Below are 25,783 nucleotides of genomic sequence, written 5' to 3'. Positions count from 1 at the left end.
CTTGCTTGGGATTCTGTTTCTCCCTCTCTCTGCCCCTCCCCAACTTGTGCTCTCTCTCTCAAAAAAAAAAAAAAAAAAAAAAAAGCCAAAGAGATTTATCAGAGGAATTAAGAAAACAACCCAATTTACAACTGCATCAAAAAGAATAAAGTGGGGTGCCTGGGTGGCTCAGTTGGTTATTCATATAAGAATATTAACTTTAAATTATGTAATTTTATTAAAATGATGTAAAAACTATAGAACTTTTTAAAACAAAAACCTATTTCAAAAAATGTTATCTTAATTCATTATTTTGAATCGTTCTCAGGGTAGGAAGAAATTTGCAAATGAAAAACCAGTCACAGAGAATGTCTTTCTAAACTCTAACTCCTCAATCTTCTGCAACTGGAAAATAATCTTGATTGAAGTCCTAAAATTGCTTTCCCCATACCTGTCAGAATGGCTAAAATTAACCACATAAGAAGCAACAGGTGTTGGTGAGGATGTGGAGAAAGGGGACTCTCCTGCACTGTTGGTGGGAACGCAAACTGGTGGAGCCACTCTGGGAAACAGTATGGAGGCTCCTCAAAAAGTTAAAAAGAGAACTACCTTATGACCCAACAATTTCACTACTGGGTATTTACCCAAAGGATACAAGGCCACTAATTGAAAGGAAAACATGCACCCCGATGTTTACAGCAGTATTTGCTTACAACAGCCGAGATATGGAAGCAGCCAAGTGTCCATCGGTTGATGAGTGGATAAACAAGAAGTGGTGTGTGTATCTATATATCTATATCTATATCTATATCTATATCTATACATATATAGATATAGATATAGATATAGATATAGATATAGATATAGATATATAGATATAGATATAGATATATATAATGGACTATTATTCAGCCATAAAAAAGAGTGAAATCTTGCCATTTGCAATGACATGAATGGAGCTACACAGTATAATGCTATGTGAAATAAGTCAGTCAGAGAAAGACAAATACTGTATGATTTCACTCATGTGGAATTTAAGAAACAAAACAAAGAAGCAAAAGGAAAAAATAAGAGAGAGTCAAAGCAAGAAACCGACACTTAATTGTGGAGAACAAACTGATGGTTATGGGGAAGGAGGGAGGGAGGAGCAGTGTGGGAGATGGGTTAAATCGGTGATGGGGATTAAAGAGTGCACTTGTCATGATAAGCACTGGGTGATGTAAAGAATTGTTGAATCACTATATTGTACACCTGAAACTAATATTACACTGTAGGTTAACTAACTGGAATTTAAATAAAAACTTTAAAAAAAAAGTTGTCTTCCCATTTGTCTTCATTTACACTGAAATCTTAGAATAGGAAGTAAAGGAGTTCTTAAACTAAAAGATTATTAAAATATCATTTATAGAGAGAGTGGTTCCTTTTTCAGGGCTTAACTTTCTTCTCAAAACTGTTTTATGAGCCACGTGGTACTTAGCACATACCAAGAATGATCACAATTCTGTCCCCCTCCCCACTCAGCACCCCCCTCCCTCCTCTCTCTTTCTCTTGCTTGTTTTGGAAAGCATTGATAGCCTTTTGATTCTTCCCTGTGTAGCATGTGTGACATATCCTACTGTGTTTCCATCTGTTCTATTTCAATTTGACTTCAGGGATAGGGAAATATTCAAGGGCTCAAAAACAATATGCTGGTAGGATCCATTTCATTAATAAACACAAGAAAACAAAGAAAAATTCTGACTTATCTTTCAATTCCTTGAATAAAGAAACGTTTAGTGTTATAATTTTAAAATTGAAAGATGACCATCATTTATGTTTTGAGGGCTTGGATCACAGAAGGGGTTGGGATGTGAGAAAGGGAAAGAATATTTGAGCGGAGTTCCAACTCCCTTCCATCCTCAGAAGAACCGGGTCCTGGGTTGGAAACAGGTCACAGGTCGTGAAGAGTCAAAGGACAAATCAAAAGAAACTCTTCCCCCAAAAGGAACAAGCTAACAGAAAATTTTAAAGTTATTTTGTGTACCAGGCATTTGAAAATTGTCATTCCTCAGCAGGCTTTAGATGCTTCCAGATCTTCTGGCCAAATCCTAAATTCTGCATAACAAATTCCTTCCTGATTTCTCTTCGAAGGAAATTATCTCGAGATAAGATCAGTCTGGGTCATCTGGTGGTGTCTTCCTCTTCTGTCAGGGAAAAAGAAAGGAACATGTCGTTTCAAGACTAAAAAATTTAACTTTCATATTACATTTCAGTTTATAAAAGCACAGGATGGAGTTTATTTTTCAAATGCAGTAGCGACATCCAGTGGACAAAATGTTTCAGTAATTTACCAAGTAGATAAATAAACATTTATTATATCTGTCATTAAGAAAAAATATGCTTTTAAAAATTTGTCCCTTAATACATGTTTTCTTAATATGTATAAATACAGGTCAGTGGCCACTGATAGAGGAAGTTTCTCACACTTATACTAAAATAGCCCTCAGTGATTTGTGTGACCAGGGCCTCGGGCCCCACAGAATTCATACTGGCATGGAAACAAGATTTGTCCCTAGCCACCTTTCTCCCTTCCATCAGGACTCTGATGAGGTGTCCTGACAATAACCACACTTTCGGGGAGGCTCTGATCTTTAAGTACTCTTAAAGGTACTTAGGAGATAATAGTGAAATAATATCTCTTAGATGCCAGGGCTGGAGTCTGGTTAGAGTCCAGCATGGGAGCAGATATTAAAGTAAAATTTCTAAGTAAGCTGTCTGCATGTGGAAGAGGAGGTCTTTCATGCTTTATTTTAATATGCTAAGCAAAATCAAATATAATTAACCAACTAAAAAAAGCCATCTATGAGTTCTGAATTGTTCTTCCTTCTCTTTCAGGTATAGTCCAGCTAAGAAGACATGATCGACTCTAATGTATAAAAGGACACTTGAGTCTAATGACTAAAGGGAGCTCCCGCTTGTTCAGTGTCTACCGAAGCAAGGCATCATGCTAAGATTTTATATACATTTAATCACATCATGTTAAATACACACACAATGCGGGTATGTAGGCATTATTAAGTCTATTTTATAGACAAGAAAAATGAGGCTCTATAAAGTTACATGACTTAAGTAGCAGAGTCAGAGAGCAAATCTCAGTTATTTCAATTCTAAAGCCCATTATCTTTTCAGGATATACATTGCGTCCCGCCATAAAACGGGAAGAAAACGAAAATGGAAGCTAGCACTTTTACTATTTTCCTAAAATGGAAAAATAACACACTTCCTCCCTTGCTTTGTACCATCAAACTTGGTATATTGTATATTTTTCAACTTCAGGAGGAGAAGTTTGCAATGATGCTGCCTCATTAGACCCTTAAAAATACCATAAAATTTGATTTATATTAGCAGAAAGGTGACAGCATGGTTACTAGAACCAATTGCTTAGATTTGAACCCTGGCTCACCTATTTATTTGCTGCACAACCTTGAGCAAGTTACTTAACTTCTCAGGGCATCAATGTCCTCATTTGCAAATGGCATTATAATATCTATTTCTATCTATGAAATAATAGGTTGCTGTGAGCATTGAGTACAGTGCTTACAACAGTGACTGGCATGGAACAAAAATCTCAGTATCCTCCTTATTGTTGGAATTGTTTCTATTAATATGTTAAAAAGTGACAGACTACTGCATTTATTTTTTTTTTTAATTTTTTTTTTAACGTTTATTTATTTTTGAGACAGAGAGAGATAGAGCATGAACGGGGTGGGTCAGAGAGAGAGGGAGACACAGAATCTGAAACAGGCTCCAGGCTCTGAGCTGTCAGCACAGAGCCCGACGCGGGGCTCGTACCCACGAACTGCGAGATCGTGACCTGAGCTGAAGTCGGACGCTTAGCAGAATGAGCCACCCAGGCGCCCCAGCATTTCTTTATTTTTAAACACTTTATTGATGTATAATTTACAGAACATAAAATTCACCCATTTTAACAGTACAACTCAATGATTTTTAGTAACTATACCGAACTGTGCAACAATCACAATTCAGTTTTAGACATTTCTATCATCCTAAAAACTTCCCTTGGGTCCATTTATAGTTAATCCACACTGCCATCCTCAGCCCTAACCAACCATGGATCTACTTTTTGTCTTTGTAAACTTGCCTTTTCTAAACATTTCATATAAATGGAATCATACAATGTATAGTCTCTGCGTTTGGTTTCTTCCACCATAGCATGAGGTTTTGAGGTTGGTCCATGCTGTAGTATATATTAATAGCTAGTTCCTTTTAAATGCTGAATAGTATTCCATTGCATGGAATTGTATTTACCCATTCACCACCTGATCAATGTTTGGGTTGTTTCCACTTTTTGGCTATTCTGAATAATACTGCTCTGAACATTCACATGCCAGTCTTTGTGTGGACAGATGCCTTCTGTTCTCCTGGGTGATATCTAGTAGTGGGATTGTTGAATCATATGGTACATCTGTTTAACTTTTTAAGTAATGGACAAATTGTCTTCTGAAGTGGCTGCACCATTTTACATTCCACCAGCAACGTATGGATTCCCCTTTTTCCACATCCTCACTAACACTTGGTATGGGTTGTCTTTTTCATAGACCTTCTAGTTAATGTGTAGTAATATTTTATTGTGGTTTCCATTTGCACTTCCCTAATGATTCATGATGTTAAACACCTTTTCATGAGTTATTAGCCATTTATAGATCTCCTTTAATGAAATATCTGTTCTTCTATACGTTTTTAAAAAATGTTTATTTACTAATGTTTATTTTTCAGAGAGTGCGAGCGGGGGAGGGGCAGAGAGACAGGGGGCAGAAGATCTGAAGCAGGCTCTGCACTGACAGCACAGAGCCTGATGCAGGGCTCGAACTCAGGAGCCATGAGATCGTGACCTGAGCCAAAGTTGGATGCTCAACCGATTGAACCACCCATCACCTCTTATTTATTTATTTATTTATTTATTTATTTAGAGAGGGAACAAGTGCAAGTGGAGGCGGGGCAGAGAGGAAAGGAGAAAGAATCCCAAGTAGGCTCTATGCTGTTAAGTGCAGAGCATGACCAGATGCTTGAACCCACGAACTGTGAGATCATGACCTGAGCCGAAATCAGGTCAGACGCTTAACCGACTGAGCCACCCACGTGCCCCCTATTCATTTTTTAAAAATGTTTATTTATTTTTGAGAGAGAGAGAGCACGTGGAAACAGGGGAGGGGCAGAGAGAGAGGGAGACAGAGGATCAGAAATGGGATCTGCACAGAGAGCAGAGAGCCCACAATGGGGCTTGAATTCATGAACCGGGAAATCATGACCTGAGCCGAAATCAAGTCAGATGCTTAACCGACTGAGCCACCCAGACGCCCCACCATTCATTTTTTAATTGAGTTGTTTGGTATCTTTTTAATGACTTGCAAGAGTCGATATGGAATGCTTCTCCATTTATTTAGATCTTATTTAATTTCTCTCTGCCAGTTTGTAGTTTTCAGTGTATAACACTTGCATTTCTTTTCTTAGTTTTTCCTAAGTATTTTTATTCTTTTTGAAATCATAGTAAAAGGCATCATTCATTTTTAGATCGTTCATTGTTAATAGGTAGAAATACACTTGATTTTGGTATACTGATCTTATATCCTATAACCTCAAATAGATCCATTATTAGTTCTAATATTTTTTTTTTGGATTTGTTAAAGTTTTCTATATAGAAGGTTGTTACATCATTTACAAATAAAGACAGTTTATTTCTTCACTTCCAATCTGACTGACATTCATTTTTTTGTTGCCTGATTGTGGTGGCTAGAATCTCTGGTTACATCTTGAATAGAAGTGAGAACAGACATCCTTGCCTTTTTTTTTTTTTATGTTTATTTTTATTTTTGAGAGAGAGAAAGAGAGTGCAACTAAGGGAGGGTGAGAGAGTGAGAGGGACAGAGGATCCAAAGTGGGCTCCATCCTGACAGCAGCGACTGTGGGTTAACAGTGTTAAAGACTATACTTTTGCTGATTTTCTGTCTAGTTATTATTTTAGTTTTTGAGAGTAGGATATTAAAGTTTCCAGTTATTATTGTTGAATTCTATTTCTCCTTTCAATTTTCTGTTTTTGCTTCATATATTAAAAGGTCCATTAGATGTATATATATATACATGGTTTTGGTTTTGGTTTTTGAGAGAGAGAGACTGCATGCATGCACGCATACAAGCAGGGAAGGGGCAGAGGGAAAGAAGGAGAGGGAAGCTTAAGCAGGTTTCATGTTTAGAGCAGAGTCTGACCTCACAACCAAGAGATCATGACCTGAGCCAAAATCAAGAATCAGATACTTAACCGACTGAGCCACCCAGGGGCCCCAATGTATATATGTTTTTAATTGTTTATCTTCCCAATGGACTGTTTGTGTTATCATTATAATGTCCCTTTTCTCCTATGGGAACAATTTGTTTGGTCTTAAAAACTATTTTGTCTGATATTTTAGCCACTCCATCTCTCTTATGGTTACTTTTTGCATCATTCTACTTTCAACCTGTTTGTATTTATCTTTGTCTATGAAAGTGTGTCTCTTATAGACAGCATGTAGTTGGAGCCTATTTACTTATATCTCTGCCTTTTAATTGGACTGCTTAATCCATTTACATTTAATATAATTAGTTTTGTGGTTAGATTCATGCCTGCCATTTTTCTATTTGTTTTCTTCAGGTCTCATGTCATTTTTGTTCCTATGTTCCAACTTTATTGGCTTATTTGCATTAAACAAATATTCCTTGGCATACCATTTTAATTCCTTTGTTCATTTCTAAGCTATTTTTTGAGTTGTCATGGTTCCTCTAAGATTTATGACATGTATCTTTATCATAATTTACTTCAGGTTTATACTGACCATTTCCAGTAAATATAGCCAGATCATGAAAGGCCTTGTATACCATGCTTAATCAGTGGGAAAGGGGGCTGGTGGGGCACAATTATTTTAAAGTATAAAGAGACATGGTCACATTTGCATTTCAGAGTGCTCTAACAGAAATGTAGACGATCAATTTCAGGGAGGCACCACTGGACAAATCAGAGCTCTCTCAGTGATCCTCCCCTTGAGTTTTTCTTGATTTCCCAATGTGGTTTCTGTGCATTCTTACATGGGGTCAGGAGTCAGACCCTTAAGCCTGTACACATTCTATCTTTAGCTTGTAAAGCTCCAAAGTAATGAACTCCAACTGCTGGGAACTCGCTCTGGGTAAAGTTATGCAAGGCAATGCTCAATTATTCAGAAGTCATCCACTGAATTGCATATAATTAGATCCACAGTATCTCTGTCTCATTCCTTCTTCCTGCCTTAATCTTATTTATTGGTTGATTAATTCCTTCATATTATGTATAAAGAAAAAAAAAAAGCCAGGATGAGTGTGCTTTCCCTTTTCATAGTTTGAGTGAAAAATGGAAAAGAGTTTTAAACTAAGAGCTCAAATGAAATTTGTGGCCATCAGTGTATTGTTACTAACCTTTAGCCTACCCTCTAGAATAGATTATAATTTTTTTTCTCTTTTCAATGTTCATTAACTTTCTGGTCACCAGAACAGCCGCTCTAAAAAAATATTAATAATGTAAATTAATAATGTGCTTAATTTTCAATTAATAAGGCATACATTTACTTTTGTTTTAATAGGTTTGTTTCAGATGAGACTATTTGAAGCTCCTCAAAACCCCCACTTGAGGGGTAATTTTGAATAAAATTTATACAGGCAGGAAATAGTAAGCAATTGATAGTAACACTACCTAAGAGTGTTAACTGAACTGATATATCTTGACGATAAATATGCAAGATATTCTCTGTCTGGTTTTTTTGTTTGTTTTTTAAGTAGGATCCATGCCCAATGTGGGGCTTGAACTCATGACCCTGAAATCAAGAGTTGTGTGCTTTACGGACTGAGCCAGCCAGGGGCCTCAAAATATTCTCATTTTGAGTGAATGACTTGGACAGTCCATGCATCAAACTTGAAAATTACATGCAATTAGGAGCTCCTGAGTGGCTCAGTTGGTTAAGGGTCCAACTCTTGGTTTCAGCTCAGGTCATGATCTCACAACTTATGAGTCCTGCATCTGGCTCTGTGCTGACAGCGCAGGGCCTGCTTGGGATTCTCTGCCCCCTCTCTCTCTGCCCCTCTCCTGCTCATGCGCTCTCTCTCTGTCTCTTTCAAAAATAAATAAATAAAAATTAAAAAAAAAAAAAAAAAAAAAAAAAAGAAAGAAAACGACACACAATTAGACCGAATGCTAATATACTGGCTGGCAGTCTAGGGATCCAAACAGATTCAGAAGGCTAAAATAATGAGGCAAAATAAGAGAGCTAAAATTTAACACATATGAACACTGTGCCAATTATGAATGAGTTTGACTATATATAATGGAAAGCCTAAATTTATAATAGCTTAACCAAACAGGCAGTATTCATAAGAAGAAAGTGTGGTAGTACCCCAAACTCTTCAGACAATGCCCGGAAGGTGGTGTTCCCACTATAGGATTCTCAAACTGAGTCATGCTCTTAGGATGTCATTAGAATGGTGATAGGATCCAAATCCATGTCTATGAAAAATATTTGGAGAGAGTTAGGTATTTATTCTGGGTTGGGGGGGGGGGGGTGGTGCGAAATGCTTATTGTCCCATCTTGGGAAAGGAGAATCAGATTTTCTCTGTGCTACTCCAGATGGCAAAAATAGGACCAATTGATAGTCATGGCAGAGAGGCAGATTTCAGTTCAAACTGAGTTTTTAACGTTAGAACACTCTGGAAATAAAATAAGTTATTCAAGGAGCTAAATTTCTAGTAATAACAAAAATAATGGCAATAACTTACTGAGGGTTTATAATGTACCAGGTACTTACATGAATTAATTTATTTTATATTCAAAATTACTCTAGAAGAAACTACTATTATCCTTGTTTCACAGATAAGGAACTCAATTTATTTGCCCCAGGCCAGACAGCTAGAAAGCAGAAGACGTGAATCCATGGAGTCTGACTCCAAAGCTGGAGTTCTGACCTGCTCTGTGTGCAGGCAGAGGCTTGCTGACTAATGGTATGGGTGAAGTAGGGTGAAAGGTGTCAGATATGGATCAAAGCCTGGCTAGGATGAGGTAACTTACATGAGACTAATAGCTACATTCATCGAACACTTGCTGGGTGTCAGGCACGGGACTAAAAATTTCACGTACATTAAGAGATAATGCAGCAGGAGCACGCAATGGTGCGTTCAGTACACACTCAAGTACCATAAGCTGCCATGACCACTTTTGAGCCTCTCAGCAGCTTTATTAGATGAGCATTATTGTATCTACTTTGCTAACAGAGAAAGTGATAACTTGAGAGATGAAGTAAATTATCCAACGTCAGGTGACAGTGCCAGTAAAGCTGGCAGGTGACTCAGGATACTACAGCTCTAGCCTTTCCACTAAGCCATGTTTCACCAGAATACCGACGCTTGCAACCTGGAAGTTTTAGGGTTCTGTGAAACCAGGAAGCAAATAATAACTTTAACAACAACAACAACATCTATACAGACTTAGATAAATCTTGCAAATTAGCAGGCCATTAGCTATTTGAGGTTAAACCTTAAAGAGTATAATAAGTACATACCAGAAGTGCAATGAAATGAGATAGGTTGTGTTTTAAAAATTTTCAAACTCACTATTTATCAGCGAAAGATAATTTTCCTGGCTCTTCTCTCTACAAATACCACCCAGAAATTCTCATATGCCGATAAATGAAGAGAAGTTTCAAATTAGAATTGTGATCATGAGTTGAAGCCAATGGCCTTCAAGGATCAGAGCTGAATAGAAGCGGAAGAGGCTAGGGTCTAAAAGCCCTTGAGGAAACAGGGCCTGAGACGGTCACTGCAGACGGAGACTATGCACAGGGTAGAGCTGTAAATGAGCTCTCTGCATAAAACTGGCAGCCAGACAAGCTGTTCTGCCTTCAAAACAGAAGAAAAAACAAAAACAAAAACAAAAACAGGGAGTAGAAAAACTCCACTTGTTGGTGTGTGTAGACACATACAGGGACACAAGCTAGCAGGCTGGGCCATGGAGGGAAAAGGAGCCACTAAGAGAAACCGAGACCAAAGCCGCTGCAGGAAGTGGCTGTAGGACAAATTTGTATTGTCTTCAAGGTGACAAAATCACCATGGGAGGATGGAAGGAAGGGAAGGGAACGATGAATGCCTGTCTGGTGGGTGAAGGGAAAACAAAGAGTTGGGTCCCCATCTCCCATAGTTAGAAACCAATAAATAGTTTATAAAACTGAAAAACCAAGAAATAACAATTAAGCATGCTATTTAGAGACATGGCAGTAAACATCAAAATATTTAGCTGTACGAGATGAGAGTAGTTGCTTCTGAAAAGTGGGTAATGGGGAGGAGGAGGCGAGGGTATTGCTATTTTTCTTAACAAAACTTGTTGAATTACTTGACTCTTTATAAATAGAGTGCATGTAGAGGTGCCTGGGTGGCTCAGTTAAGTGTCCAACTCTTGATCTCTACTCAGTTCATGATCTTGTGATTCCTGGGATGGAGCTCCACATTGGGCTCTGCACCGATGGCACAGAGCCTGCCTAGGATTCTCTCTCTCTCTCTCTCTCTCTCTCTCTCTCTCTCTCTCCCTCTCTCAAAATAAATGAATAAACTTTAAACAAAGTGCACTGTGTACTATTGATAATGATTAAAAAAAACTTTACTAAAGCTTCCTATTTGTTTGGGTTTATTCAATCTTGTAGATTTTTATGAACAGATTTTTCATGCTAGACACACATGGTCTTTTTTTGGATCATTCTAATTCCTTCAAGTAATCCTTCCCTAGAAGCAGTTCAGCAGAGATAAAATCGCTTCATGAACAGGTTTGAAGTCACAATTGTAAATATTCATATTATCAGGCAGCGTTAATCCTAAGTAGATCCTGAATATGAGGCATACTAGCTTGGATTAAGAGTGAAAATAAAGGGAGCTTTTTTCCCCTAACTTCCCAGCATTTCCAAAACAACAATATTTGAGGAATAGAGAATGGTGGGACTGTCAATATAGAGGGTTTGTGATCCTTAAGAATATGCATCACCATATTCTTATATGGTGATGAGTATATCATATTGAGTATAGCAACCTGCCACTGAATTTAGCAGATACACATACACACGCATGCACATACTGATACACTATAGATACACATACTGGTAGTGTGAATAACTGTATACTTTTAACTTTGATATAATTACAAATTTACAAAATTTACAACAGTCTAAGGAACTTCCATATACCCAGCAGACTTGCAAATTATTTAAATTTTGCACCACTTAATCATTCTCTCTCTCTGACCTATATTTAATTTGTTTGTTTGTGCACACACAGGCATACACATATATGTATGTATATTCTTTCTGAACCATTTAAAATTAAGTTGTTACCAGGTTAGAGGGCAACTGTGCCCTTACCCCTACACACTTTTTGTATATTTTCTAAGAACAAGGACATTCTCTTATGTAACCAGTACAATGACCTAAATCAGAAAGTTTAATATTGATATACTATTACCTAATCTGAAGTCCATATTGTCCAAATTAATGTGCTTCATAGCTATTTCTTTTTCCTTGTCCACAGTCCAACCCAGAATGCCATATTGTATTTAGTTGTGACGACTCATTGGTCTCTTTTAATCTAGACTAGTTCCTCAATGTTGAGAGTATAGACCAGATATTTTACAAAATGTCATTCAATCTGAATGTCTACTGTTTCTCATAATTAAATTCATATTAGATATTGGGACATAATTCAATATTATTCCAATATTGTTAATGTTAACTTTACTCACTAAGTGAAAGTAGTGGTCAAGACATTACTTCATTGTACACAAATATTAAGTAATTTGTTTAAAAAATTTTTTAAATGTCTATTTATTTTTGAGAGATAGACAGCGTGAGCCGGAGACAGGCAGAGAGAGAGGGAGACGCAGGATCCTAAGCAGGCTCCAGGCTCTGAGCTGTCAGCACAGAGCCCGACAGGAGGCTCAGACCCACAAACTGTGAGATCATGACCTAAGCCGAAGTTGGATGCTTAACTGACTGAGCCACCCAGGCGTCCCTACTTTAATAATTTTAAATGACAAATTAAATTTCTTAAATAGATACAGGACCACTCTGTTTCCTTTCATATTGGGCTGGTTGTAGTAAGTTGTGTTTTGCAGGGAATTTCCTCTCAATTATCCAATTTTAAAAATGATAGTTGTTTATAATATCCCCTTATTATCCTATCAAAGTCTGTAGGATCTGTACTAATAACCCTGCCTCATTCTTGATATTGATAAATCTGTGTCCTCTCTATTTCTTTTTTTTTTAAGTTTATTTACCTATCCCAATTTACTTTCAAATAATATTTTACCCCTTCACATAGAATGTAAGAAACTTATAAAGCTATGCATCCACTTCTTTCCTGTCTTTACGCATCGTTACACTTTTTACTTCTACATATATTATGAACTCTACATTTTAATTGTCTTTTATTTAAATAACAAGTGGCTTTTAAATTGGGTGCCTGGGTGGTTCAATCGTCTAAGTGTCTGACTTCGGCTCAGGTCATGATCTCACGGTTTGTGAGTTTGAGCCCTGCATCGGGCTCTGTGCTGACAGCGCAGAACCTGGATCCTGCTTTGCGTTCTGTGTCTCCCTCTCTCTCTGCCCCTCCCCTGCTGATGCTTTGCCTCTCTCACTCTCTCTCTCAAAAATGAACATTAAAAAAAAAAAAAAATTAATAAACATTAAAAAATCAAATACAATGAGGAAAAAGTATTTTATATATACCTACAAATTTACCTTTTCTGGCACTCTTTATCCTTTTGTGAAGATCCAAATTTCCACACTATATCATATTCCTTCAAGTCTGCTGGTGATGTATTCTCTCAGCCTTTGTCTGAAAATGTCTTTGTTATGCCTTCAAATTTTGAATGATACTTTTGCCAAACATGGATGCTCCGCGGTATTCTGGAAACTGGTGAGCGTTGTTCTATTAGACTCAAATTCTGAACTCTGTCTCCTGTATGGTCACCAGCAATGGTAATCTCTGCCTAGATCTCCTGTTAGCCTGCTTCTTCTAGCTGTGCTGCTTGGCGTTTCTCCCATGAATGTGCAGAACAGAAGTCAAAGATTTGGGCTGAATCTATATGCAGAATTCACTACTCCTCCTATGTGGTCATCTGCTTTCTAGAGTCTTCACTTTTCAGCCATTCTGACAGCCTCAGAGACTAGCCTTTTGCTTGAGTTCTAACTGCTCCACTCCGCAGGACTGGGGAGTGCCCTCAAGAAAAAAGCCATAAAAATTGCAGATTATATTCCGGATTCTAGTGTGACTTTCCTTCTTTTAAGGGTCAACTTCTCTCTAGTTTCCAGCAGCTTTGGTCACTCTCCAGTGCCTTCAAGTACGTATTAATTATACTTTAATTATACTTTATCCAAGGCTGAAAATTGTTATCTATGGGAGCATTGGTTCAATGTGAATTACTCTACCATTATGAAAACAGTAATATGAATAATTAAAAATTATACTTTCTTTGAGTCTTTCAAATTTGAGGTTGTGTGACTGCTATAGGTAGAAGACACGTCTCACTTAGTAATAACTTACTTTCTGGGAATGTAATAGGAAATATGGTTTCTCATGATTCTCATTCTGAATTGCAAGACTGTCCTCTCTTCTGACAAAGTACTCTGTCAAAGCAGTCAAGTGCAAACTCTTTCAGTTGTGAGCCATCCTTCTCATCAAAAACCTCATGATGTACCTTCCTTGTTTTCTCCATTTGTTAAATAAAGAAGAATTTTCCACTCCCTTCTAGATAGTTCTATTTTATTAGTTTTATATGTTGGGCTACTGTGCATGATTTTGTGTAAAGGAAGGGTGCAGCTGTTAAAAAGTTTATAAATCTGAGTCTAAATAATCTTTAATAGTCTCTAAAATTCAATAATTAATATATTGTAGTTTGTTCAACTATAGAGATTGGTATGTGTGTAGAAAAATAACCTTTTGCATAGAAATTCCTATTCCTGGGGCACCTGGGTGGCTCAGTTGGTTAAGCGTCTGACTTCAACCCAGGTCATGACCTCGCAGTTGGGGAGTTTGAGCCCCGCATCAGGGTCTCTGCTGTCAGCGTGGAGCCCACTTCAGATCCTCTGTCCCCTTTCTCTCTGCTCCTCCCCTGCTTGTGTGCACACTCTCTCTCAAAAATAAAATGAACATAAAAAAAAAAAAAGAAATTCCTATTCCTAAGTGATCTCCTTCAATGTGCTGCCTACTTGATAGCAGGTAGAATCATTTATCAACAAAATACTCCTCTGATTTATTTCTATTTGAGCTCATTCAAGGATCCATAATGCAAAACTCCCTTTATTACTAATAATTTTGCCATCAATATTGCTAGTCTGTACTGTATGATATTTTCATAATAGTAATTGAACTAAAGGACAAAGAAAAGATTTTGAGAATTCTGGGAAATGTGTACTGTTCACAGCAAATGTTACTTATACTTAGTTCAAAGGCATGTGTGCAGCCGTATGATGGACTAAGACTTACATAACAGTTTAGAGCTGTAACTGTGCTAACCTTACATCAGACACATTTACAAAAGACTGTCATTGCCCACAGTTTCATGCAATCGCTTTTCTGATTTGTTTTAAGTTTCAGAGTTGTTAATGTCTGGATATTCCTGTTTATACGGAAGGTGGAGATTTCTACTTTGTGTTATGGAACTCATTAGTCGCCTGCTATCATCTTAATCAAGAAAAATAAATATTGTAATAAACATTCATGTAAAGCCTCCAGTGAACTAAGAGCTATTTGAATGAAAAACAATATGCTGATATAGGTCAGAATGTTCCCTCCCCCTTGGTATGTTTGCTAATTTACTGAATGCATTCTGAGGTCTTTTTTTTTTTAATGTTTATCTATTTTTGAGAGAGAGAGAGAGAGAGAGAGAGAGAGAGAGAGAATGAGCAAGGGAGGGGCACAGAGAGAGGGAGACACAGAATTAGAAGCAGGCTCCAGGCTCCGAGCTGTCAGCACAGAGCCCCATGCAGGGCTTGAACCCGTGAAACGCGAGACCATGACCTGAGCTGAAGTCGGACGCCAAACGACTGAGCCACCCAGGCGCCCCCTGAAGGCTTTTAATGGTAAAGGAAAAGTATGAGGTGTTCTTTTTAGTGTGTTAACCGAGAGCACAATGCTTGTCTTCAGCCCACGTACAAAAGCTAGTATAGTATCTGGTCAAAAATACTGGTAGAGATTCCCCCTCCTACTTTGTAAGCTTCTTGGAGACACTGACTACATCATATTAATCTTTGTGATTCTGTCAGGTACCTTACATGTTGCCTTGCATTTTGGCAGGTGGCCAGCCAATGTTTGTTGAATAAATCCATCTTTATTTTGTAAATTTTTCCATAAGTCAAGTTGTTCAGGTAACAGGAAAATTTTAGGTCCTGATAGCCTTTTATGTTCAGGACATTATTGTCGTTGCCATTCTTATCTCTGCTACTGATGCAATAACTTAAACCCACCTACCAAACCATGCTATTTTAGCAATTAAAGCCTTCTCTCTTTCCTTTAGTTTCCTAAACTGTAAAATGAGGAAGACATCTTCTAGTGATACTTGATAATCAACTGAATGGCTATGTTACCAATGGCAAGTAGTACAAACACAAAGCATTAATAATTCCACTATAGTTGTAAGACTCATATGAGTGGTCAGGATCTTTAATTCTATCATCATATTGCAAAAACAAGATGAGCTCAGCTTAAACAAGAGATTCTTCTGTCAGAAGGGTAATACCAGATAATCCCAGGTAAACACACCGGTGTCTGCATTTTTCAGTGAAAACGAAAGTCTGTTGTTTTAGGCGTGATGATCTTCCTCTTTACAAAATATTAACAATAGCCTATTTTAAAAATGCAAAATAGCTATTGCGGGTATGTAGCTTGTTGGTGATAAAAAGTACAGTTTTTAGACTTAAAACTAACATGTAGTAAGAATGTCAGAAGCAAAGACCAAGAAGTCAGAAAACTCAAAGTATGTTTTGGTATTGGATCCGGGAGCTGAGCCATGTCACTGCAGTAAATGAGGTGGTAGGAAAGAAGCTGAGAAAGGTCCAATGGGATCAGACTAGGGAGGAGCTTAAATCCTCTATTACACAAGCTATCATACTCCATGCTATGGTGAACAGGAAGCCTTGGTTTTGTTTGGAGCAGGGATCTGGTTGTTAAGGATACCATAACAGGAAAGCTAGTCTCATAATGATGTGAAACAGAGACCAGGAGGAAGGGGGTAATCCTTACTCTCACAGAATAGAAAATTAAATCAATACTTTCTATTTTTCCTTATTACTATGAAATATATCATAGATGAAAGAGTAGAATACAATATATAGTTTAAGGAATAATAAACACCAGAATTACTTTCTAAATACACATTTGCTACTTACGTATATATTCCTATGTCATATTTTTTTTTAGTTTTTCTTGTCCTTGATGTTATACATTGGAATCATATTTTAAGTATTTTTCTGTGATAGCTTTCTCTCCCATTCAGTATTTTGAGGTTCTCATCCATATTTATGCTTATAGCTGTGGTTCATCCTTTTCACCATTGCATAGTGTTTCATTATTTGAACACACCAAGTTTTATCCTTTAATAATGTTTCCAGGTTTTTGGTAACATGAACAGTGCAACTAAGAATTTCTTGCACATGCCTGCTAGTGTATATTAAAAGATTCTCTGGGGTGAATACTTAGGAATGGGATGCCAGATCACTAGAAATGGTATTTTCTTTTTTTTCCTTTCTCTCCTTTTTTTTTTTCGACTTACGAGGCAATACTAAATTGTTACCCAAAGTCAATATCAACTCTACAGTCCCATCAGGGGCATTATGAGAGCTTCTGTGGCTCCACTTCCTCATCAACATCAAAAATTGACTGATTTTTAACTTTTAGCCAATCTGGTAGGCGTGAAATGGTAGCTCACTGGTTTTAGCTTGTATTTCTCTGTTCTCTAATGAGGTTAAAAATCTTTCCATGTATATAAAAGTACCCTATGACCCAGCAATTGCATTACTAGGCATTTATCCAAGGGATACAGGTGTGCTGTTTCGAAGGGACACATGCATCCCCATGTTTACAGCAGCACTATCGACAATAGCCAAAGTATGGAAAGAGCCCAAATGTCCATCGATGGGTGAATGGATAAAGAAGATGTGGTATATGTATACAATGGAGTATTACTCAGCAATCAAACAGAATGAAATCTTGCCATTTGCAACTACATAGATGGAACTGGAGGGTATTATGCTAAGTGAAATTAGTCAGAGAAAGACAAAAATCATATGGCTTCACTCATATGAGGACTTTAAGACACAGAACAGATGAAAACAAGGGAAGGGAAAGAAAAATAACACAAAAACAGGGAGGGGGACAAAACATAAGAAACTCTTAAATATGGAAAACAAATAGAGGGTTACAGGAGGGGATGTGAGGGGGGAATGGGCTAAATGGGTAAGGGACACTAAGGAATCTACTCCTGAAATCACTGTTGCACTATATGCTAACTAACTTGGATGTAAATTTTAAAAAAATAAAAAAGAATCTTTCCATGTTTATTGGGGCGCCTGGGTGGTGTACTCATTTAAGCGTCCAACTTCAGCTCAGGTCTCGATCTCACAGTTTGTGGGTTTGAACCCCATGTCAGGCTCTGTGCTGACAGCTCAGAGTCTGGAGCCTACTTCAGATTCTGTGTCTCCCTCTCTCTCTGCTCCTCTTCTGCTCATACTCTCTCTCTCAAAAACAAATAAATATTAAAAAAAATTTTTTTTTTAAAGAATATAGTTAATTGTGAGGTGCTTTTAAAAAATAAAAAGAATCTTTCCATGTTTATTGCCCATACATGCTCCCTCTACTGTGAAAAATCTAATCATATAATTTGCTCACTTTCCAGTTGTTTTGTATTTCTTTTTTCATCTACCAGGCCACCTCTGTCTTACATCAGGTTTCCATTTATCCATGGATCTGTTTCTAGCAGCTGTTTTCTGGAAAATTCATTTTTCACTTACTTGAATACTTAAGACTAGTCAACTAAAAAACTATTTTTTTAAAGTAATCTCTGTACCCAACATGGGCTCAAACTCACAACCCCAAGATCAAGAGTCATATATGCTCCACTGACTGAGCCAGCTAGGTGTTCCCTAAAAAGCTATTTTTAATGAAAGCCACAATTGATGAATATAGAACAGTTTCTTTTTTCTTCTTTCTTTTCTTTTAATTTACCAGAAAGTCTTGAAAATATTTAATAATCACTAAGGATTAGTGTGCCACCAGAGGGAGCTCAAAGGGGTCCCTGAATTGTATAGCACGGTGTTCATGCATACACAGAAAAAGGGAGTCTAGCTTACTGAGCATTTGCTGAATAATTTTCAGTATAACTTACATCAAAATCTTGGAGTTTTAAAGCATTTTGGGGGCACCTGGGTGGCTCAGTGGTTAAGCATCTAACTTTGGATTTCAGAGTTTGTGAGTTCAAGTCCCCACAACAGGTGAGCTTGAACCCCCTATCAGGTAAACTCCAGCCTGATCCAGTGAGCACAAGCCCCACTTCAAGTGAGTCCCCTGCTTCTCTCTCTCTCTGCCCCTCGTTCACTTGTGCCCTCTCTCTCTCTCAAAACAAACAAATAAATAAACTTATACAATATCCTTTAAAGAAAAAAGAAAGAAAGCATTTTTGTAGCGTGTCTCACCTTTCCCTCTAATATTTCACTATTTTTATTTCATTTTCCCATATCACTATGGCACAATAAGACACATCGTTAGATTAAATAACTTGTTTGGTATTGCATTTAGAATTTGTAATGTTCCTCCTGATTCTCTATTAAAGTTTCTGCAACCATTGCAGTCTTGACCCTTCCCTAGACTCTGTGACCAATTCAGAAAGTGAGAAGTTTAGTACATTAGCTCTAGTCACTTCCTACAAATGAAGCTTGTCCCATTCTAGCCTTGCTGGCCAGGGACTAGTTATGAGATTCCGCCACCTCCTAAACCACTGTAAACAACAAGACTGGTGTTTTGTTTTTTATCAACTAGGTTCTCATCTGAAAAGCAGTTTCTGACTGTGTTCCTCCAAGAGACCAAAGTCCTGTCCTGAAACCCAGACCAGTGATACGCACCCCGTCAACTGCTCCTCAGGGCACTAGCAGCTAGGGATCCAGAGTCACTTTGTTAGCTGGAGTGTTTGTTTGCTTGCTTGTTTGTTCCACACTGCTTGCTGGGACAGAGACTAATCATAGAACATAGACAGGCCACAAGCCAAGTCTCTTGGCTGCTTCTCTCTTTGTCCTGGTTGCTAGGAATCCAAAAAATAATTTTATATTTGATTACTATAGCTTTACTTTAGCAGCAATTGAGCAAAAATTTTCTTTGTATATTTTCATCTATTTATTGAGCCAGTGAACCTCTTGTCTATCCACTTTGGAATATGACTATATAAAAAACTGAATCTTTACCATCAAAAGCCGATAGTCCAGCATGAATGCAAGGCATCGAATAAGTTGTAACTGGTATAAAGGCCGAGGGCAGACACCCCTCCCCCAAATTGGGCCACTTTGGCATAAAGATTATTTTGAATTAAAAAGCAATCAAGGGGCGCCTGGGTGGCTCAGTCGGCTGAGCATCTGACGCTTGATTTTGGCTCAGGCCATGATCCCAGAGTTGTGGGATCGAACCTCACGTCAGGATCCATGCTGGGTGTGGAGATTTTCTCTCTCTCCCTTTGTTCTTCTTCCCTGCTTACTCTCTCTTATTCTTAAGAATAAATAAGTAAATAAATAATTATTTTTTAAAAAAGAATAAAAATAAAAGCAATCAAAACCCAGCAGATTCAGAGAAGTTCCTTATCTCCCCAACTGCCTATAACATTTTAGATAGAGGACCTGCTCTAGGAAGAAATCTATTACCATAGATGGCTACATTATACTATGAACTAGTATGGTAGACAGGGAGGAATTTAGCAAATCTTGTTTTATCTCAGTCCTCTATGTCCCGTTGTTTCTGGGGGACCCGCAAACATTTGTTTACCAAACATTTACTCTTTTTCATCTTCCTGTGAATTGCATTACTTCCCTTTGAAGTCCCAGACCCTTATCTTCTTCATCTTAGTTCAAAATGATATATACCTCGTTTTGCCTGTCTACAATTTTCACATCTGTGTGGAGTCCCCATACGTACAAAATTAAAATTTATTTTCTCCTGTTAATCTGTCTCATGTCAATTCTTAGTCCAGCTAGAAGGTCCTTGAAGGGGACAGGAGACATGGAGAACACCTAAATACTCATCTTCGTTCCTGGATTACCGAGAAGTCACATACACCAAACCACTGTCCTCAGTAAAAATCCCAGGCCCCAAGCAAAGACCAAGACTCTCTTTCCTTTCCTTTCTTAGTCTCTCATGCTCCTATACTCTCTGTCTTCAATAAACCACTCTCGCTTCCTTTCAGCTGCGTTTGATTTCCATCCTGTTGGAAGCCAAGGCACCCTCTTGGCAGGTCCTGCAGGACCCACCTCTGGGTCCTCAGTCCCAGCCAGCCTGCATCACCAACTTTCAAAAAGAATGTGAAATGATGTATCATTGGAGTATTTGCTAGAATTTCTGAGCTGGGGTTTCACTGATACCACTAGTGACTTATCAAGTGGACTCTTAAGTGTCATAGAAGCTGATTTAATATAAAAGGAGAGAACATGGAGGCGATAACTAGTGCAAATCCTTATCCAGTCTAAAATGAAAAGAAGAAAGAAAAGAGGATTACTGGCAGGGGCCAGGCAAGCTGCATGCATGACTGAACCAGGTAAAGCTGGGACACGGAGAACTGGAAAAGACATGCTCCAACAAATGTCTGCCAGACAGGAATGAGGGCCTAGTGTGGCCAGAGTGTCCCAATGTATAAGAGAAGCTAGAATTTAGAGTTTTATATTGAAAAAATTTTAATGTTTATTCGTCTTTGAGAGAGAGAGAGAGATGTGAGCAGGGGAGGGGCAGAGAGAGAGGCAGACACAAAACCTGAAGCAGGTTCCAGGCTCTGAGCTGTCAGCAGAGATCCAGGCGGGGCTCAAACCCATGAACTGCAAGATCATGACCTGAGCCGAAGTTGGACGCTTAACCAACTGAGCCACCGAGGTGCTCCTGAAATTCTCAATTTTTAACGTCAAATAACTGAAATTTTTTTTGATTGTGCAAGCTGAATAAAATGCCTCTGCTTTTTTATGATCTTTAATTTAGACTGCCTTTTATGATGACTTTCTAAGCATGGATTCATCGACTGAAGCCAACTAGATCTTGTTGTTTCTCCCATATAAATCATCTCTCCCTCATCCTACTGATGGGGTTTTGGAGTGGTGATGGGGGTTCAGAGCAGATGGCCAAGAATTCTTGAACATGTCTTTGGTGCATAAAAGATGATTTTATTAAAGCGTGGGGATAGGACCCAGGGGCAGAAATAGCTGCACTAGTGTTGTAAAGAGTGGTTAAATACTATGAAGTTGGGGGAGATAAAGTCAAGAGGAAGTTTCTTAAAGGGATTTCCACATGCTAAAGAAGACTCACAGATTACTGGAGTCCTCACTATTGTCAAACTAAAGTTGTTTTTCCCTCTAGCAAAGAATTATCATTAAGACAGTAGGGAGTTCCTGGAGATTAGGCTATTGATAAGGTGGCCTTTTTTCTTGTAATTTACTAAGACATTTGCAAACTGATGGAGACTCAGGTCAAGCTTGACTGTGACCTCTATCAGTTAACCATTGGTTTTCCTTCCTTTCCTTTGTCCTCAGGCAGCCAGGAGTAACTGAGGAATATCACACATATCCCACCTGGGCGGTGGGGGTGGAGCATGTCTATGGAGGAGGGCTGGGGGGGAGGTGTTGTCGCTCATGCCTTGCCCTCAGTTTGCCTTATGCTCCCTCATCACTACCACCAACCTTCAATCCCATCCCTATTCACTTGCTTCTAGTATCAAAAAAAGGTCTAGATGAGACAGAAGTAAGTTAAGAGGCATTTCAGTCTCTCTCTCCCCAGAGAAGTTTTCTTTACAGAGGGAAGTAGAATTGGTGAAATGCAAGGGTTTGGGGCTTCTTTGTTTTATTTTGTTTTTTTAATTTTTCTTTTCTTCCCCTGAAGTAGTCTACAGACTAAAACATTATCCCAGAATTTCTTCCCTTTCTAGAAAATGGTCTACCTAGAAAAAAATAATGCAGATTTTTTTTTTTTTACTACTGCTAAATCCATGCTTCTGTGATATTGTCATATTGTACAACTCCCTGCCAGTTGATAACTGAATATAGAATGATACTTAAACACACAGTAACAAAGATACTGCTCCATAGTTTATACCAGCTGTCCTAAGAGTTGTTTCAATATCACAGGGACTGTGCTCTACCTTCAGGCAACTAGGTATTCAAAATGTAAGATTATAAATTCTCCTGGAAAACAATTCCACTCTTCAGATATTTTTGTTCACACATGAGTTAGGTAATACTCATGAAGGAGCATAAGGCAAGCTGAGGGCAATGCACCAAGCTCACAACCCCCCCCCCCCCCACCATGGGATATGTGTGATATTCCTTAGGCACTCCAGACTGCCCAAGAACAAAGGAAAGGACAGAAAACAAATGGTTGAACTGATAGAGATCACAGGACCTGAGTCTCCATCAGTTTACAAATATCTTAGGGAATTACAAGAAAAAGGCAGGCAATCTTATCAATAGCCTAATCTCCAGGAACTCCCTACTGTCTTAATGATAAGGCCTCCAGTAATCTGTGAGTCTTCTTTAGCATATGGAAATCCCTTTAAGAAATTTCCTCTTGACTTTATCTCCCCCAACTCCACAGTATATAACCAGTCACTCTTCACACCCCCAGTGCAGCTCTTTCTGCCCCTGGGTCTTATCCCCGTGTTTTAGTTGCTTTAATCAGCTCTGGACCCCCATTACTCCAAAACCCCATCAATACTAACAGCAGATATAACTATAAGACAGTTATCTATTTACTAAAGATGCAAAATAAATTTGATATTTTATAGCAATCCTGAATAAATCCAGATATAGTTAGAATACATTGTTTTTCAAATCTTGTTTTCTCATTAGTCTTTTTTTTTAAAGATTTTATTTTGAAGTAATAACTACTTCTTTTTTTTCAAAACATTTTTTAAAAATGTTTTTATTTATTTTTGAGACACAGAGAGACAGAACATGAGCAGGGGAGCGGCAGAGAGAGAGGGAGACACAGAATCCGAAGCAGGCTCCAGGCTCTGAGCTGTCAGCACAGAGCCCGACGTAGGGCTTAAACTCACGGAGTGTGAGATCATGACCTGAGCTGAAGTCGGACGCTTAACCGACTGAGCCACCCAGGCACCCCAGTAATAACTACTTCTAAAGCAGGACTCAACTCATCACCCTCAGATTAAGGGTCACATGCTCCACTGACTGAACCAGACAGGTGCCCCCCCCCCACCTTTTTAAAGATGTTAGTATTTTCTCACTAGTCTTAAATCGACTCAACTATTATTGCTAGAATTTCATATCTCTTCTTGTTTTTTAAAAGCCTATTGATGAAGTTTGGGGGTGATGGTAGGGTAGTCTGGAACTGACAGCCAAGAAAGAATTCTTGAAGACGTCTTTGGTGCAAAAAGGTGATTTTATTAAAGCGCTGGGATAGGACCCATGGGCCAAAGAGCTGCACTGGGGTCATGACTATATACCGTCAGGTTGGCAGGGAGTCAGGGATGGAATAAGTCTCTAAGGTGTTTTGGAAGCAAGGTTTCCAGGACCTTGAGGTAGGGGAAATACCAATTATTACTGTTTCATGAAGCCTCAGTCATGAGACCCTTCAGATGTATATCAGGAGGACTTAAGCTTGGAGTATGATTGCCAGCATATTTCTTGGGGCAGTTGAGATACAGGAAGTAGACTTACAGGATCCTGGAGGTTGGGATAAGGTGAAGCTAAGATTCTCTTTTGCCCCAGCAAAGTATCATCATCTAGGCAGCTGAGCTCCTAGAAGGAGGTCACTTTGCCCAGTTTCAAGGACTTGTCAATGGGCCATAGCCAGTAAGGGAATTTAACTTTTCATTTGCCTTAGTTTCCCACATCACCCTGGCAAGCACTTAAACCCCTTTCCTTTGTTCCTGGGTAGCCAGGAGTGTCTGAGGACTATCACACATATCCCACCTGGGTGTGGCGGGGGTTGCTGTTAGCCTGTATTTTGCCCTCAGCTTGCCTCATGCTCCCTCATAACTATCACATCTGACTGTGAATATGAGAAATTTTAGCAAGGAGATATAATATGTGTTCCTCTCTCTTCTCTAGTTGCTTGCTCTCAGGTCCAGCCCTTGCCCTTTCCCTTCTCTGCTCTTTATCACAAGAGATCACTTTTCCCAAACCTGCTCACCCTGTATCTCCCCCCATAAGTTTGGCCATTGAGGAGCACTGGTGAGTGTTCGGAGGAGGGAGGGGACAGGCAGAGATTTCTTCCCTCCCATCTCTGGCAGGGGATGTCTCCATGGTGGCTCAAGCTCCCATGGAGCAGCCCCTCCCTCCAGGGCCCTGGCTCCAGCCCCCACGGGCAGCCCCAGCTTCGGGCTCTGATGGCACCGTTTCTTCCCAAAGTCCCCTCTGCACTAGAGGAGGGAGCGGCCTCTTGCTCTGCTACCTCTGAGTTGCTTCACTGTCCGCAGGGCTTCTCAGCCTCAGGTGTACAATCACCTGTGTAACCAATTCCTTGCATTAAATCCTCTCTTTCAAACAGCGGTTTCTATTTTTCTGCCTAGACCCTCACTGATACAAACACAGTGGAACTCTTTGTAAATATTCCTCTAAGGCTTCAGGTATATGTCATTAATCCAATGTGTACACTAGCATGTCAGTTTTAACTATGAGCAGACATGCCCAGATTTAGTCGTATTTTCTACCTACAGCAGCTATCCCTCCAATTTTTATCACCCTGGTCTGATGCCAGAGAGTCCCATTTTGCAAATTCATTTTGAGTTACCTATACTGCCTTCCTTCAAAAATATTTTGGGAAGACCAAAGCTTAGCATTTGGTCATAAACCTGTATTTCAGCCAAATCAAACTATGATTCAGGAGTTAAAAACAGGTTTTAAATAGCCTCTAAAGCTACGCATATTGCTTCTTTACAGAAGGGTTCAAGGGGAAAAACCGTTTTGTAAGCTTCAAGAGCCTTTTTGTTTCACATCATTTTCCTCCAACGTTTAATTTTAAACCTACAAAAAAGGGATATAATAGTATGATAAATCTACATATAATCTTTGCCTGCATTCACCACTTGATAGCATTTGAGCAATTTGCTTTTTTCTCTCTCTGAACCGTTCGAAAGTAAGTCGGAGGCACTGTGACATTTCACTGCTAAAGAGTTCAGCATGTATTCTCCAAAACCACAATGCCATATTCATGCCCAAGAACTCGAACAATGTAGTCCATTCTAACTTCCTGAATGTACCAAAAATGTGGTTGATAGCTCCCCACCCACCCCCCCAATAAATCTTTAAAAAGGAAGAATTACGCTAATGCAGCTAATTGGCTGACACAAAAGAATGATGCACAAATGTGTGTGTCAGTCAGGTCACTTATGTCACGTACATATTTGTATATCCAGTGAGCAGAGAAAAGTTAAATCAGCTAATTTTGCTTCTCCTAAATAATTTTGATGAAAACTCTAAACATCAAGGTATCACTGCTGATTCATTTAACTTCCATCTGGAGATAATC

General features: G+C 38.7%; 1 long non-coding RNA gene across 2 annotated transcripts in view; it reads right to left on the bottom strand.

Annotated features, from left to right (window-relative positions):
* Nucleotides 1-1,731: 1,731 nt before the first annotated feature.
* Nucleotides 1,732-25,783, bottom strand: part of LOC109268348 (uncharacterized) — a 103,254-nt gene continuing 79,202 nt past the window's right edge. The window contains exons 3-5 of one of the 2 annotated variants that reach the window (XR_008417223.1): nt 19,180-19,355; nt 12,805-13,285; nt 1,732-2,162 (exon numbers count right to left, since the gene is read on the bottom strand). This is a non-coding gene — a long non-coding RNA (uncharacterized LOC109268348). The remainder of the gene's footprint in view (nt 2,163-12,804; nt 13,286-19,179; nt 19,356-25,783) is intronic. The other variant, XR_002080600.2, reaches the window with a different exon arrangement.

Source organism: Panthera pardus, unplaced genomic scaffold (assembly GCF_024362965.1).
Source record: "Panthera pardus isolate Hobbes unplaced genomic scaffold, ASM2436296v1 HiC_scaffold_24, whole genome shotgun sequence".
Classification (NCBI taxonomy): Eukaryota; Metazoa; Chordata; class Mammalia; order Carnivora; family Felidae; genus Panthera; species Panthera pardus.
Note: the sequence above shows the minus strand (reverse complement) of the source record. Positions and strands in the feature narration are given on the sequence as shown.